Source organism: Protopterus annectens, chromosome 8.part0 (assembly GCF_019279795.1).
Source record: "Protopterus annectens isolate FY-2018-M chromosome 8.part0, PAN1.0, whole genome shotgun sequence".
Classification (NCBI taxonomy): domain Eukaryota; kingdom Metazoa; phylum Chordata; order Ceratodontiformes; family Protopteridae; genus Protopterus; species Protopterus annectens.
The window spans coordinates 164366020-164380004 of NC_056741.1; the positions used below are offsets into that span (position 1 = coordinate 164366020).

The window sequence follows — 13985 nt, forward strand, 5'->3', positions numbered from 1 at the left end:
GCGTGCGAGTCTAGTGACATGTTTGGGGTCTGTAGCAGGCTATGTCTTGCATCGCTGTCTTACCCAGTGTTAGTTGTACCTGCAGTATCGCGGATGCATTATACTGGGCTACCAGTCTAAAGGTGTGCGTATCCTTTAATAATACGCAGACACCACCGCCTTTGGAGCTTCTGGACGCATTCTGGGGTCAAAAGGTATGGAATAGGTTGTAGACTGGGAGCGCAGGGGTGCTTTCTGCCTCTTTAAACCAGGTCTCCGTTACAGCACAGATGTCGACATTCTTCATTTTGAGGAGAGAATCGAGTGACTGCATCTTGAGATTTAGACTTCTAGCATTGAGCAGCATATGACCCTCAAGACTGCATTTGTTTGTAGCTGTCACAGTGGAATTTTGGTCTTTGGAACACTGCCTAAAAAAGGCACTATAGGGGTGGCAAGAACCTTAGCCAGTACCTGGAATCCCAGGGGTGACAGATGCAGGCAGTCTCTGGCAAAGCATTGAAGTCTGTCGATCATTTCGTTCCAGGCAGACAGATACTGGATCCCTTTAGAATGACACCAGAAACTTAGCCAATTGAAGTCAATCATTTTCTGCTCGTACTGTGGTATCCTGAGTGACGGTAGAATACTGCTCAGGGCTAGGGTCATACCTGCCTGGGACACATAATCCGAGAGTTCCATCACATCTCTTTTCATGTAGTCCAGGGAGGTATGTCTCAGGTCATTCACACCTACATGGACAATGACGGAGTCATATTTGTACTTGTTGTGGAGTGACCTTAGTGCATGTGTTATGTGGCGGATCTTGGCACCTGAGAACGATGTCACCTTCTCCTTGTTCAACCTAGTGAGTGGAACATCAGTGTGCGTCACAATGGAATCTCTTATGATTAGTACATTGGGCAAAGTGTTTTGCCTTAAGGGCTTGGGTTGAGGGGCACATTGTGGTGGTGAGCTATGTGCTCTGGGGTTGGTGTTGTGGTGGTAGAGTGCATTTCTGTCTCGGGGTCTCTTTTTGGGTACATTTTTATAGACAGCCTCCATGAAGGTGGGTGGATGGTTTGTGTTTCTATGTGTGGGTTGCAATGGCTGGTGTTTTGAGGGCTGTGTGTTCTGTGTAGACCTTGGGACAGAGTCCTCAGCTACCTTAGATCTTGGGTGGCCCTATGGAAGGCCATTCCTGAGAACCATAGAGCCAAATGAGGCTCCCCCCCAGAGACCATATCCAATTTGTAATGAATAATAAAGGTGTGGAGGAGCCCATGTTGCAGCAGCGCAAATTTCGAACACGGAAGCATTAGATTGGAAAACAGTTGAAGTCGCCACAGATCTGGTAGAATGAGACTTCACAGGCATACAGAGTTTTAGATACTTTTTTGTGTAAATAAAGGAAATGCAATCTCTTAACCATCTAGATAGAGCAGCCTTAGAAATAGGTTTGCCCAAGGTTGCACCTGCAAAGGATATAAACAACTGTTTTGATTACCTGAATTGTTTAGTTCTGTCCAGGTAAAAACACCTGTGCACATCAAGGTGTAAGCATTAGTCACTCTTAGAATAGTTAGGGAAAAATATTGGCAAGTCTATGGTTTGATTGATATTGAAGTCTGAGATCACTTTTGGAAGGAAGGACAGGTTTGTCCTAAGTGACACTCTGTCTTTATGGAATATCAGATAAGGGGCCTTAGAGCATAAAGCTTGTAATTTGGAGACTCGCCTCGTTGAGGTGACATCAATCAGAAGAATTTTCCAAGAAAGAAACTAAGTCACAGGTCACTGCAGGTTCAAATGGCGGTAATGTAAGTGACTGCAAGACAACTGTTAAGTCCCATGGTGGTAAGGGATCTTTGAAAGGGGGCTTTAAATGAATACTGCCCTTAAGAAAACCCTTACAAAGTCAGTGAAAGATTAAGGGTTGGTCACTGAAACCATTATGAAAATTTGAAATGGCGCTAAAATAACTTTAATAGTAGAAGGAGAAGCCCCTTTAGCAAAAATAGTGGCTATAAACTCTAGAACTTTTTCCACTGGAGCTGAAAAAGGATCTAGACCATTATCACAAGCCCAGATAAAAAGTATTTTCCATTTACTATGGTAGAGATTCCTGGTGGAAGTTTTATGGTATGCCAACATATACAGGAGATGGAAAGTCATTGTGCCTGGTGACTAACGGAATTGCAGAAACCAAGCAGTCAGCGTGAGAGTTTGTAGACTGGGAGGCACCAGTCCCTGGGGGTGAGACAGAAGGTCTGAAGCTGGGTCCAGAATCTGCGGACGACGAAGTAAATGAGGCCACAGGAAAGGAAACCATATCTGTCGAGACCAGTAAGGTGCAATGAGGATTACTTTGCATCTCAACAGAGCTGCTTTCTTGAGGAATAAGGGAATTAGAGGGAAAGTACAGTTGTGTACATTTACCATAAATGAAGATGTTGAGTGTATTCACTGTTGCAGTCATCACACTCTGGTTATCTGCTTGCAGTTAGCCCTCAGTCGGCCCGAATACCAGAGTCTTAGTATTTCTGCGTTGGATTCTGAAGCTTCTTTCACGATGTCACAGATATAAAAACAGGCAGCCGATGCCATTACATCAGTTTTTCTTACCCCAAATGTCAGCAGCCCCCAAATAGGGAGCTAGTATACGGTGTGGAAACCACCACCAGTAAAAAGTAAACACCAATACCATTAGGAATAGCGATAGAAAAGAGAGATAGAAAGATATAAAAAACAGGGGGTTGGAGGGAGGGAAACCAGGACTGCAACAGTGAATACACTAGAACATCTTCATTTATGGTAAGTGTACACAACTGTACTATGTTCTTCATGTTTCACTGTTGCAGTCACACTTGGGTTGATTCCCAAAGTTGAGGAAGGGTGGAGGCAGTCAAGAAGAGTTAGGGCTGGCTAGTAAGGCCCTGCAAGACTGCTGTAGCAAATCCTGCCCTGGATTTGGAAAAGCTAGGCAAGTGGTAATGCTTGGTGAAGGTGTGTACAGAACTCCACGTTGCAGCTTACAGAATGTCCCTGGTAGGGACACCCCTGCGAAATGCTGTAGAGGTAGAAGTAGCCCTAGTGGAATGTGTTCTGACCCCCTGAGGGTTGGTTTTCCATGGTGTTTTTTAGCAGAAATGGATGCAGTGTGCTATCCATTTGGAAATAGTTTGTTTAGAAATGGCCTTGCCCTCTGCCCCTGTTGCAAAGCTGACTAGCAGCTGGTCAGATTTTCTGAAAGGCTTAGTCCTATCAAGGTAGAACCTGAGCTGTCTGTGCACATCCAAAGAGTGCAGGATCCTTTCCCCTTTATTCGGAGGGTTAGGGGAGAAGGTTGGCAAATGGATGGATTGGTTTAGGGCCACAATGGACACCACCTTAGGCATAAAGGACGGATTAGTCCTGAGGGAAACCCTGTCAGCATGGAAGACAAAGGGTTCCACAGCAATCAGTGCCTGTAGCTCAGACACTCTTCTAGCTGAAGTGATGGCTAGAAGTAAGGCTGTTTTCCAAGAGAGGAATTTTAACTCTGCAGAAGCAGCAGGTTCAAAAGGGGGAAGTGTGAGCTTTTCCAGTACAAAGTTAAGGTCCCAAGCAGGGGTGGGTGCTCTCCTTGGGGGCCTTAAGTTGTTAGCCCCTCTCAGGAACTGTTTGATGAGAGGGTGAGAAAAGAGAGGTGGCTCAGTATTGTAATGAGCTGAAATGGCAGAGGCATGAATCTTAACGGAGGAGAAGGATAGGCCTCTGTGGAGTAGCCCTGCTAGGTAATCCAGGATTAGAGGTAAGGAGGGCACAGCTGTATCCTTTCCTTTAGACTGAATCCAAGAACAATACCTTTTCCACTTTTCCACATAGGATTTCCCAGTACTAGGCCTTCTGGCTTCAAGAATGATGTCCAGCACCTGTTTACTTAGGATTGCAGGTGGAGTATTCAAGGAATAAGCCAGGCTGCAAGATTTGGGGTTTGTAATTGTGGATGCAAAATCTGTCCCTCCTGCTGGGACAGCAGGGAAGGGGTCTGGTGTAGGTGCCAGGGCGGCACCATTGTCAGGCTGAGCAGGAGTGGGTACCAGTGCTGGCGTGGCCAGTCCGGGGCAATCAGAATTGTCCTTGGCCTGTCTTCTTTTATCTTGAGTAGTACTCAAAGAGAAGGGGCAGAGGGGGAAAGGCATAGATTGAGAGGTTTTCCCACTGAAAGGGATAGGGCATCCACTTTCTAGGCCCTGCTGTGAGGGTTCCTGGTACAGAATTTGTTTAACTGGTAGTTGTGGGGGGGGGGGGGAGTGATCCACCTCTGGGGTCCCCCACCTCTGGATCAGGAGGTTGAAGGTGCTGGGCTCCAATTTCCACTCGTGTGGGTCAGGAGATTTCTGCTTAAGTAGTCTGCCAGTGAATTTTGTTTGCCTGGCAGGAATTGAGCTTGTAGATGGACTTGGTTGTCCAAAGCTGTGCTCCACACAGTCATGGCTAACCTGCAGAGTGGGTAAGAATGGACCCCCCCCCCCCGTTTGCTTATGTACAACATAACTGTGGTGGTGTCTGTTTTTATCAGCAGTTGTCCTGGAAGGATTAGGTATCTGAAAGCTGTCAGAGCATTCTGCACAGCTAGCATCTCCTTTTGGTTGATGTGCAGGAGAATTTGGCTTGGGCTCCAGTGGCCCTGAATGCATTTGCCAGCCATGTGGGCCCCCCAGGCATAGTCTGATGGGACCGTACAGACCCCAGACTGCACTTTCTGCCGTAGCAGAAATCACTGAACATACTTAACCGAAAGTGCTGTTCACCGAAGCAGCACTTTCAGGTAAGTATGCTCGTTGTGCCGGTCGCACTACGGTGTTAAGGGAAAATTCCCTTTTTCCCCACTGTAGTGCAACCTCGGAGTGAGAATATAAAAGTAGGGGGGTGTGGGGGGCACAGCCCTCCACACGGGGGATGCAGGGGGGCTTGCCCTCCTGCATAAAAGATTTATTGTTTTTTTTTCCCTTTTTTTCTAACGCACTTTAACGAAAGCACTTTTTCGGTGAAAGCGCTTTCGCTAAACGTGCGTTCGGTTACTGTGAATCCAGACTAGTGAACTTTCGTTCTATAGTCCTAGATCCAATCTGATGTGTCTGGTCAGGGTTTGGGAGGCGTGGGGTAGAGTAAAATGCAGTCCCTTGTTGTGGTTGCATGCTTCTGCCCACCAAAGGAACTCTGCCTTCAGACAAGGTACGATGGGAATGACTTGTTTCCAGGACCTGAGAATATTGGCACCAAAGACTTTTTAGTACCACTGAAGTTTCCTCATATGCAGTCTTGCATATGGAATTAGCAGAATACATGAGGCCATGAACCCTAGGGCTTGCAGTTAGCTGGGTTCTGGTGCCCATTTGCTTGAAGTAGTCTGTCTGACAGATTTGTTTACCTGAAGTGAGAATGCCATCTGGGAAGTTATGTCCAAGTTTGTTCCCAGGAATACAATCCTTTGACTGGGCACCAGTTGTGATTTTTTTCATGGATGGTGTACCCCAAAGAAGTGAGAAGGCTTTTTACAAATGCCAGGTGCTGAAGCAACAATTCCTGGTTGCCTACCTGAATCAGTCAGTCGTCCAAGTACAGGTAAATTTGGATATTTCTCTGCCTGCAGTATGCAATGGCTGGAGCCAGGCATTTTGTGAATATCCAGGGTGCACTAGATAAACCAATGGGAAGTGCAGAGAACTGATAATACATAGATCCTGCCCTGAAACGTAGATATTTCCTGCAAGATTCCCTGATGGGGATGTGCAGATAAATTTCTTTTAAGTCTAGGGTGACTAACCAGGCATCATTGGCTAGTATAGGGAGAAGCTGTTGCAGGGTAAGCATCCTGAACACTGGGACCACCAGGAAGATAATGAGAATTGAAAGATCCAGGACTGGGTGCCAAGAGCGCTCTTTCCTGGGTACCAGGAATAGTCTGGAGTAGAAACCCTGACCCCTTTGTTCTACTGGAACTGGCTGAATAGCTCTGATGCTGAGCAGGGAAAGAACTTGGTTTTGAACCTCTGCCCTCCGGTTTGGAGGAAGGTCTGGAAACCCACTTGGAGTTTGGCAGTGAATGGAAATAAAATTTGTACCCCTGGGATAGAATGTTGAGGACCCATCGGTCCTGAGTGATGGACATGCAAGTTTTCCTCCTAGGGGCGCAAGCAGCTGGGCAGGGCTGGGAGGTAGAGTTGAGAAGTCATGAACTTTTTCCATAGGGAGGTGGCTTACCACTCCCTGTTTTAGGGGTGGGAGCACTCCATTGCTTAGACCTTTGCATACCCTGAGACTGTAGTCTGGGTGGTCTGTTTCCCCAGGGTCTTGTTTGGGAAGACCCGAAGGGGGCTGGAAAGGACCAGTGTTTTGAAGGGCAATGCCTACTGAATTGAGGTGGTTGCACTTGTAAGAATTTTTTTAACAGTTTGCATAGATTTAGCTTTTTCTTCCATCTTTTTAAGAACAACCTCTGCTTTGGTGCCAAACAAAACATCCTTATTTAAAGGAGGGTCTAGTAATTTGGATTTGACATGATCTGGCAAGGTCTACTCCTTCAGCCAAGCATGTCTTCTCAGTACACAGCAGCCCTACAAGACGCTTCTAGAGCATCAAAACCACACTGCAAAGTATGCTTATTAACTTGGTTTGCAGAATGCATAAGCTCTTGCAAATCTTTATTTTCTGCACAATCTCGAAATATTACCATTTTTTGTTTAATGAGATCCGTATGTTGCTGGCACTTCAGCATGTGAAACTGGCAATTCAATGCCCTAATAGCAAGAGTTGCAGAGGTATATACCTTCTTACCCCATTTGTCTAAAGCTCGGGAATCCCTGTCCAAAGGGGTAGGATTTTGGGCTGTAGTAGCCTTAATACCTTTAGGTCTCTAGGAAATGATCTCTGGATCAGCAGTAGGATTCTTGAAAAGAAACTTGTGGGAATCAGGTACTCAGTAGTACCAGTCAGGTTTCCTGTGGGCCGGAGGTAAAGTGTCTGGAGCAAGACTGGATTCCAAGAAATCATCATCCACAACATCTAGGACGGGGGGTGGACAGCTAAAGGCCTGTGCTGAGGTAGCGCTAAAAATTCTCTGAATCTCTTTTTGAACTGAAGATAGTCTTGGCATTCCCAATGGAAATGCTCTCAAAGTATGCAAGGTTTCAGCAAAAGAGAAATCCTCTAGAGGGGAGGCAGAGGGAATGGATTCCTCTGCATCTGAATCCTCATAGGCTGATAAGGGCATGTCCTGATAATCAGAAAGGTCAGAGTCATTGGACTCCTGGTCTGTAGAATCTGAAAGCAACTGAAATCTTTGTCTCTTAGTAGGGGAAGGCTGGCTTCCCTTAATTAGCATTATAAGGTCTTCAGCCATTCTAAGCATTTGTTTTTGTGGCATGGGGGCCTGAGCATGCGCTTTGGTCGGTTTTCTAGGCGTAGTGCGTACTCTGGGCCTAAGAAACTCGGTAGTTTTGGCTAAAAAAGAAGTTGTCGGTTTGATTCGAAGATCGGTAGGTTGTAAAATACCCGCAGAACCTGGTGCCTGCACAGCGGCTCCAGACCCATCCAAGGTAGAGATATCTGCTGATTCCACAGGCGAAGCAGCATCTTGCGGCATACCGGACTCCGAATGGGTCTCAGCAGAGGCCTGCGAATCCATAGAAGCAGGCATCAAGGGGGCTGCAAAGGCACCTCACTGAGTACCGGCGGACTGGCGACTAGCTTAACGGAAACGTCATTGGCAGTTTTAGACCTATGTGGTCTGTCTCTGTCTTTACCCTTACGTTTTTTAGGAAGATTGGTAGTCGTATGTCTTAACGAAGCCATTTCGGAATACAGAGATAAAGAGCGAAAGAATATAGCAATAAAAATAGCCCAACGACGAATGGTTCGGGTATTAAAAAATGCACAAAACCGACAGTGAGAGACGTCGTGGTCTGGGCCTAAACAGGTAACGTAGTAAAAATTAAAATCTCTGTGAGGTATTTGCTTTTCACAGGCAAGACAATTGTTAACTTTTTCTGTCATTGGTTAGAGCAAGAAAAAAGGATCCCCAACGAGGTACGTAGCTTTAGAAGACTTCAGGATTATCAACTCAAAAAACAAAATTTTCAGCTACTGGCCAACCGGCACTTACGAACTGCTTCTGCTTTGGGCTCCTCCTCAGCAAGAAAGACTGATGTAATGACATCGGCTGCCTGTTTTTATAGCCCTGATGACCGGACGTCATGGAAGAAGTGACAGCAGACGCAGAAATACTAAGACTCTGGTATTCGGGCCAACTGAGGGCTACCTGCAAGCATATAACCAGAGTGTGATGACTGCAACAGCGAAACACGAAGAACATCTGCACTTCTTCAGGGGTGAAGCAAACAGGTCACAGGAAGGCTAGCCCCAGCAAAGAAAAATCTTCTTCGCCACTCTGGGATTTAGACACCACACGTGAAGCATGAGAATGCATCTGTTTGGTCTGTCTGCTACCATGTTTGAACTCCCTGGGATGTGCGTTGCTATCAGAAAGCAGTACCCCATACAGGAAACATCCGTGGTTGAGGGGGGACAAAGTGACAGCCTGGATTGCATCCACCAGAACAGGTCATTTTTCATCAGCTGGATATAAAAAAACTACATGATTCATGGGGTGGGTTAGAACTGACCACTGATTCACAAGCATCCACCGAAGTCTCATGTGAAACCTTGCCAGTGGGACTACCATGATCGCTGCTGCCATGGAACCCAGTGCTTGCAGGATTTGTTGAGCCGGTATCTTGTTTAAATAAATGGGCTGAACCTGTGACTGTACTTTCTGCAACCTGTGGTAGGGTGGCAATGTTACTCAAGACAGTGTTGAGACAAGCTCTGATGAATTCCATATGCTGAATAGGGGTTAGCCGAGGCTTCAAGGTTGACTGAGATACCCAACTGGGGAGATGGTTTCAGAAGTAAGTCCCTGGTTCGTAGATGATGACACCTGGTGGTAGCAGTGAAGAGCCAGTCGTCCAGGTATGGAAACACTCAATCTGTGCATCCTTAGATGTGCTGTGACTGCTGCCATACATTTGATGAACACCCTGGGAGCTGTGGTGAGACCAAAGGGCAGCACTCTGAATTGGTAGTGACTGGCTCACAGCCTGAAGTGGAGAAAGTTTCTCGAGGGTTTGTCCATCTTTATGTGGTAATACGAGTCTTGAAAGTCGACAGAGCACATAGTTTTCCTCTAAGAAAGGAAGTATAGATTGAACAAATTTGTTCAGAATGCTGAGACCCAAAACTGATCTCCACCCCCGTCTTCTTTGGCACTAAAAAGAATCTGGAATAATATCTGGATCCTAGTTGGTCTGGTGGGACTTCCTGGACAACTCTTTCTAGCAGCTTTTGGATCTCCAACACTGCTTAAACTATGGCAGGGTGGAACATTGGGGAGTTTTGCTCAAGTTTGTGGGGTAAGGGTAAAGGGGATAGAGTAACCTCTGGAAATAATCCTTAGCACCCAGGCATCGGTAGTCATGAGCTGCCAGGCGGTTGTGTGCAAAAAGAATCTTTCTCAGACTGCCTCCAGAGGCAAGCAGTCGGGTCTCCTTTCAGGAGGGTTGGTAGGGTTGTCCAGAGAAAAACGTCATGGAACCCTGGTTCTGCAGACCACCCCAGCCTCTGGGACAGTGTCTTCCATTGCGACTCCCCCCCTCTGCCCAGACGGCAGTCAGTACCATGTGTGTCTTGGAAAGGCATCTGGGACTTCCTGGACCACATCTTGACACTCCTTTGATTCCTAGAGTAGGCTCGTTGAGGAGTGGAAAAACGTATGACAACAGCAGACAGAGTCCTTCAATCCTTCTCACACCTGGATAGTTTCCTTCACTTTGGGCCCAAACAATGAGGATCCATCAAAAGAAGCACTAATGAAGGAAGACTTGAATGGTTCCGCAAACTCACAGGTGCATCCAAGTGTGCCGTCGAATTGCAACACTTGAACCTGTTGACCTGAAAATTCAGAGCGGACTCAAACCCCTCGGACCCCACTGTGAAGAGAGTCCTGGGACCCCGTCAGTCCAGAAAGCACCAAAGGTGTCAGAACCATACCAGTCACCAAGGACAAAAAGGTAGTCTGTGCCGAGGTCATTGGAAGGTGCGATGTTGGAGCAGACTTCTCTAAAGCCTGCGAGGAGGTTAGAGGAGAAGAAAGGGTCATATGAGAGAAAGTCTGCACCAGAAGGGAAAGGGGGTAGAGAAGATAGGGAAAGACCCCTGGCAGTCAGAATCTGATCAACCTACCTAACATCAAGTTCAGAGAGGCTCCAAATGGAGCGAACAGAAAAATGCAGAAGGGGACTCTGGTCTCTCCAGAATAGGCAATGTAGAAGTGGTAGGAACTGTAATATGTGTGGATGTCATAGTCTGTGTTGAAGGCACCAGTAAGGCTGTTGGTGCCAAAGTTTCACCCCATTCAGTTAGTTTCAGAACAAGCATGTTTGTGTTTCTTTACAGTCGGTGCAGAGGGAGAAATAGACACCGATCAAGTAGTTTTGGTATCCGGTCGGAGGAGACTGTTCGGCCTTGGACAAGGCTTCTTTGATTTAAGAAGCCCTTTGAGAATCAGCTTATTTTTAATTCTATCAGTGCTCTATTAATGAAAGCCTGGCAGATTGTACAGTCAACACTTAAACGAATCACACCCAAACAATAAAACACATACATCATGATAGTCAGAGTTCAGCATTTTTCTGCTGTCACACATTGTTTAAATCCTGAAGGAGAACTTTTTGATTTATCTGCCATTGTCCCCAATAAAAAACAAGGAGAGGCAGAAGTTTGTTAGGAAAGTAAGGAAAAGATTTCAAACACAATCACACCAGGAAAAAAAATACCAGCAATGGTAGAGAAATTACCCAACGATAAGGTGAGGAGAAAAACTACCAACGATGGCAGTGAGAATTACCAATGATAATAGGATAAACACACTCACTAATGGGTTACGACCAGGAAAGGGTTTTAAAAATTAAATATCAAAAACAGAGAAATATTTAAGGGGGAAAAAAAGTAAATTTTTACTTAGCTCAGAGAGTAATCGGCTAACGCATCTTAACCGTAAGAGTGGCAAACGAGATCTGAGGTAATGTAGAGAGGGGCATTATGGGGCTCAAGAGATTTTTTGGTTGGCGCGAGCTATGCAACGGCCAGATCGGTTCCGAGGATCAGAACTGTACCTATGAGTCAAGAATAGATGAAGATTGACATCAGAGCACATGTTAGAAGTTAAGAAGTTATGTACCTACCATAACGTTCCATGTTAGTTGTCTTCTCTCGCCTTCTTTCTTGCTTGATGGGTTCGGAGCCGATCCCTCGGCTCCGACTCGGCACTTGCTAAGCTCGAGAGTCACTTTTACCAGCTCGAGGCAGCCCCATATCCCATGATGCAAGGCGGTAAGTACCCAGATCTCGTTTGATGACAAAGGGCAATAGCACCAAGCATAAAACACTTCCAAAGGAAGAAAGAAAACTTACAGGATGGAAGAAGGACCAGGTCTGAATGGTCTTCAGCATAATAATTTCTTATAATAAGGTCTGTCCAGGCCTGGGGGAAGGGGGAGGGTCAAAGAAAGAAGGCGAGAACACAACTAATATAGAACGTTATGATAGGTACATAACTTCTTAATGTTAAGTTGTCAATCTCGCCTTCATTCTTGCTTGATGGGACCGCGTCCTAGCACCTCTATCCTGGGTGGCTCAATGGAACAGACTCTTGAGGACTGTAGAGCCAAAACTGGCTCTGTCCCTGGAGGCCAAATCCAATTTGTAATGGGAAACAAAAGTGTGAGGAGTGGCCCAAGTGGCGCTGCACAAATAGTGTCTAAAGGAAGTCTAGCTTGAAAGGCTGTAGAAGTAGCTAAGCTCCTAGTTGAATGTGCTTTAGGTTTTGAGCACAGCTGTTTTCCCCTGAGAAGATAAATTTCAGAGATGACCAAGAAAGCCATCTGGACAAGGTCACTTTAGACACAGGCACGCATTTCTTATTATCTGCATAGGAAACAAAAAGTTGATCAGACTTCCTAAATTTTTGTTCTGTCCAAATAATATCTGAGTTGACGGTGGACATCAAGACAATGTAGTTTTGTTCGGCTCTGTCTGAATAGTTTGGGAAAAATACAGGGAGATCAATGGATTGATTCAAATTGGTCTTTGAAGCGACCTTAGGCAAAAAGGTCGGATTAGTTCTCAAAGATACTCTGTCTTTGTGAAAAACCAAATAGGGGGGTCGAACCGATAGAGCATGAAGTTCAGACACCCTCCTGGCCGATGTAATAGCCACTAGGAATAAAGTTTTCCAAGAAAGAAATTTCAGGGAACAAGAAACAGCTGGCTCGAAGGGGGGAAGAATCAAGGATGTCAGCACTAAATTTAGATCCCACTGAGGAGGAGGGTTCCTGATTGGAGGCTTTAGTAGGAAAATTCCTTTCAAGAAGGCCCTGCAGAGCCTATGGGACATAATATTATGATCTGCGACCCAGACATGAAAGTTGGAGATAGCAGCCAATTGAACTCTGACTGTGGAAGAAGAGGAGCCTGCATGAAAAATCTCTGCTAAGAAGTCCAGGACTGCCTGAACAGGGGCAGTGAAAGGATCAATATTCTTGGCCTTAGCCCAATAAGAGAAACGTTTCCATTTGCTTGTATAAATCCTCCTGGTAGAGGATTTTAAAGAAGCTACTATGATGTCTCTAACTGGGTTAGAGATCAAAGGAAGCCTGGCTAAGGAAGGAAGTGGAGCAACCATGCTGTGAGGTTGAGAGAAGGGATTGACCGGTGCAGCTGACCGGATTGGTGAATCAGAAGATCTGGCACTGGGTCCAGATGCCACGGCTGCACCAAAAGGTGACGATGGAGGAAAGGGAACCAAACTTGTCGAGGCCAGTAAGGGGCAATGAGAATCAATTTGGCTCTCAAAACGGTAGCTTTCTGGATAACTTGAGGGATCAGAGGAAATGGAGTGAAGGCATAAAGAAGTCCCTGGGGCCAATCCTGGGTCAGAGCGTCTCTGGGGGGATGGCCTGGTAGAGGGAAGAGACAGAAGAAGTCTGGGCATTTGCTGTTTTTGGGAGTAGCAAAAAGATCGCAACATGGAAGACCCCATTCCAGAAATATCTCTTCCGCTATAGATTGCTTGAGAGACCACTCGTGAGGCATGAGAATAGCTCTGCTCAATCTGTCCGCTACAATGTTGGTTTTCCCAGGGATATGCGTTGCTACCAGAAACCGATGAGAGGAGATCGCCCATTGCCATAGTCTGAGAGCTTCTCGACACAAGGGGTAGGACTTGGTTCCGCCCTGTTTGTTGATATACCAAACTACAGACATGTTGTCTGTGTGGACTGCAATTGTCCCTACGGGAAGAAAGTCGTTGAGGGCTTGCAACGTTAAAAGCACTGCTCTCATCTCCAGGACATTTATGTGCAGATGGTACTCGAACGGCTGCCACGTCCCATGAACCATCCTGCCCTGATAATGACCCCCCCCACCCGATCAGGGAGGCATCCGTGGTGACAGTGGCTATCGGGGATGGGGGTACAAAGTGTCTGCCTTGGCGAACCTGAGGAGATGTGATCCACCAAGCAAGATGATCTTTGCAAGTCTGTGTCACCAGAATCTGGTGACGCATTGGAAGTTGTTGGTACGACCACTGTGTGAACAGCATCCACTGAAGAAGGCGCATGTAGAAGCGAGCCAGGGAAGAAGAGTAATGGCCGCAGCCATGAGGCCTAATACCTTTAGAACCATTCTGGCCTGTACTTTCTTGTTGGCTAGAATGATCCTGACATGACTCTGAATGTCTGAAACTCTTTGATCTGTAAGGGTAGCTGACATCCGAACAGTGTTTAAGTTTGCCTATGAAAGTAATAGACTGGCAGGGCGATAAGGATGACTTTTCAAGTTGATCGAGATGCCCAAATGAGAACAAAGACTTATTGTGTAATCCCTGGCTTGAATAAGCTGATGCC

At 46.2% G+C, this 13985-nt stretch overlaps 1 protein-coding gene across 1 annotated transcript in view; it reads right to left on the bottom strand.

Annotated features, from left to right (window-relative positions):
* The window catches only part of LOC122808173 (beta-citrylglutamate synthase B-like), a gene marked incomplete at its 5' end in the record, with an annotated part of 511166 nt that overhangs the window by 333789 nt on the left and 163392 nt on the right, over positions 1-13985 (bottom strand). The window lies entirely within an intron of this gene.